The sequence below is a fragment of the Plecotus auritus genome (genome assembly GCF_963455305.1).
Source record: "Plecotus auritus genome assembly, chromosome: X".
In the NCBI taxonomy this organism is placed as follows: domain Eukaryota; kingdom Metazoa; phylum Chordata; class Mammalia; order Chiroptera; family Vespertilionidae; genus Plecotus; species Plecotus auritus.
The window spans coordinates 83837470-83840721 of NC_137784.1; positions in this window are offsets into that span (position 1 = coordinate 83837470).

A 3252-nucleotide genomic window follows, 5' to 3' on the forward strand; every position below is an offset into this window, starting at 1 on the left:
ATATGACAACAAACATGTACTTGTCAATAATAACATTAAACGTAAATGGATTAAATGCACCAATCAAAAGACATAGGGTAGCTGAATGGATGAGAAAACATGACCCATATATTTCCTGTCTACAAGAGACCCACCTCAGAGCAAAGGATTCACACAGACTGAGAGTGAAGGGATGGAAAAATATTTTTTAGGCAAATGGAAATGAGAAAAAAGCTGGGGTTGCAATACTTATATCTGATAAAATAGACCTCAAAGTAAAGACCATAAAAAGAGATAAGGAAGGCCACTACATAATACTAAAGGGAGCAATTCAACAAGAAGATATAACTCTGGTAAACATATATGCACCCAATGCAGGAGCACCCAAATACATAAAAAACTCCTGGAAGATATCAAGGGAGAGATTGACAACAATACAATCATAGTAGGGGACTTGAATACACAAATGACATCACTGGATAAATCCTCTAGACAAAAAATCAGCAAAGAAATAGCAATTCTAAATGACGCACTACATCAAATGGACCTAATTGACATCTTCAGAGCATTTCACCCCAAAGCCACGGAATATACGTTCTTCTCAAGTGCACATGGGACATTTTCAAAAATAGACCACATATTGGAAAAAAGCAAAGTTTTCCCAAATTCAGAAAGATTGAAATCATATCAAGCATTTTCTCAGACCACAATGGCATAATATTAGAAATAAACTATAATAAAAACATTCCAAAAAATTCAAACACTTGGAAGCTGAATAGCATGCTATTAAAAAATGATTGGGTGATCAACGAGATCAAAGAAGAAATTAAAAACATCCTGGAGACAAATGACAATAAAAACACAACAATGCAAATGCTATGGGACACAATGAAAGCAGTCCTGAGAGGGAAGTTTATAGCTCTACAGGCCTACCTCAAAAAAAAAAAAGAAAAAATGGTAATAAATCATCTAACTCAACAACTCAAAGAATTAGAAAGAGAGCAACAAGAAAAGCCCACAGTGAGCAGAAGGAAGGACATAATAAAGATCAGGGCAGAAATGAATGACATAGAGACCAAAAAAACAGTACAAAAGATCAACAAAACCAAGAGCTGGTTCTTCAAAAGGATAAACAAGATTGATGAACCTCTAGCAAGGCTCACCAAGAAGCAAAGAGAGAGGACCCAAATAAATAAAATCAGAAATGAAAGAGGTGAAATAACAACAGACCCCACAGAAATCCAAAGGATTGTTAAAAAATACTATGAACAACTCTATTCTAACAAACTACACAACCTGGAAGAAATGGACACATTCCTAGAAAAATACAACCTTCCAAAACTCACTCAGGAAGATTCTAAAAATCTCAATAGGCTGATAACTATGGAAGAAATTGAAGCAGTCATCAAAAAGCTTCCAGCAAACAAAAGCCTGGGCCAGACGGCTTCACAGGAGAGTTTTACCAAACATTCAAGGAAGAACTAAAACCTAACCTCCTCAGACTATTCCAGAAAATTCAAGAGGAAGGAACACTTCCAAGCTCCTTCTATGAAGCCAGCATCACCCTAATACCAAAACCAGATAAAGACAACACATTCAAAGAGAATTACAGGCCAATATCCCTCATGAATATAGATGGCAAAATCCTCAACAAAATTCTAGCAAATTGAATCTAGCAGTATATCAGAAAGATCATACACCATGACCAAGTAGGATTTATCCCGGGGATGCAAGGATGGTACAATATTCGCAAATGAATAAATGTGATACATCACATAAACAAATTGAGAGATAAAAACCACATAGTCATATCAATTGATGCAGAAAAAGCATTTGAGAAAATCCAACACCATTTCTTGATAAAAACTCTCAGCAAGGTAGGAATAGAAGGATCATACCTGAACATAATAAAAGCCATATATGACAAACCCACAGCTAACATCATACTCAATAGGCAAAAACTAAAACCATTTCCCCTAAGAACTGGAACAAGACAGGGATGCCACTCTCACCACTCCTGTTCAACATAGTACTGGAAGTACTAGCCATTGCGATCAGACAAGAAGAAGAAATAAAAGGCATCCAAATTGGAAAAGAAGAAGTAAAACTGTCCTTATTCGCACATGACATGATACTGTATATAGAAAACCCTAAAGACTCCATCAAAAATTACTAGATTTAATAAATGAATTCGGCAATGTAGCAGGATACAAAATTAACGCCAAGAAATCTATGGCATTTCTATACACCAACAATGAACTTACAGAAAGAGAGACTAAAAAAGCAATCCCATTTACCATCGCACCAGAAAATTAAGATAGCTAGGAATAAACTTAACTAAGGAGGTAAAAGACCTATACGTGGAAAACTACAGGACACTGAAAAAAGAGATAGAGGAAGACATAAACAGATGGAAGAACATACCATGTTCATGGATTGGTAGAATCCACATCATCAAAATGTCCATACTACCCAAAGCAATCTATAAATTCAATGCACTTCCCATTAAAATACCAACGATCTATTTCACAGACCTCGAACGAACTTCCCAAAAATTTATCTGGAATAAAAAAAGACCCCGAATAGCTGCAGCAATCCTTAGAAAGAGGAAGAAAGTAGGTGGGATCTCAATACCAGATATCAAGCTGTATTACAAAGCCACTGTTCTTAAAACAGCCTGGTACTGGCACAAGAACAGACATATAGATCAATGGAGTAGAATAGAGAACCCAGAAATTGACCCAAATCACTATGCTCAATTAATATTTGACAAAGGAGGCATGAACATACAATGGAGTCAAGGCAGTCTCTTCAATAAAGGCTGTTGGGAAAATTGGACAGATACATGCAAAAAAATGAAGCTAGATCACCAACTTACACCATACACAAAAATAAACTCAAAATGGTTACAGGACTTAAACATAAGACGGGAAACCATAAAAATACTAGAGGAATCTACAGGCAGAAAAATCTCAAACATATGCCGAAGGAACTTCTTCACTGATACTGCCCCTAGGGCAATGGAAACTAAAGAGAAAATAAACAAATGGGACTACATGAAAATAAAAAGCTTTTGCACAGCAAAGGAAACCATCAATAAAACAACAAGAAAGCCCCCTGCATGGGAGAACATATTTGCCAATGATATCAACGATAAGGGTTTAATCTCCAACATTTACAGAGAACTTATGCAACTTAACAAAAAGAAGATAAACAACCCAATCAAAAAATGGGCAACTGATCTAAATAGACACTTTTCAAAAGAAGACAGAA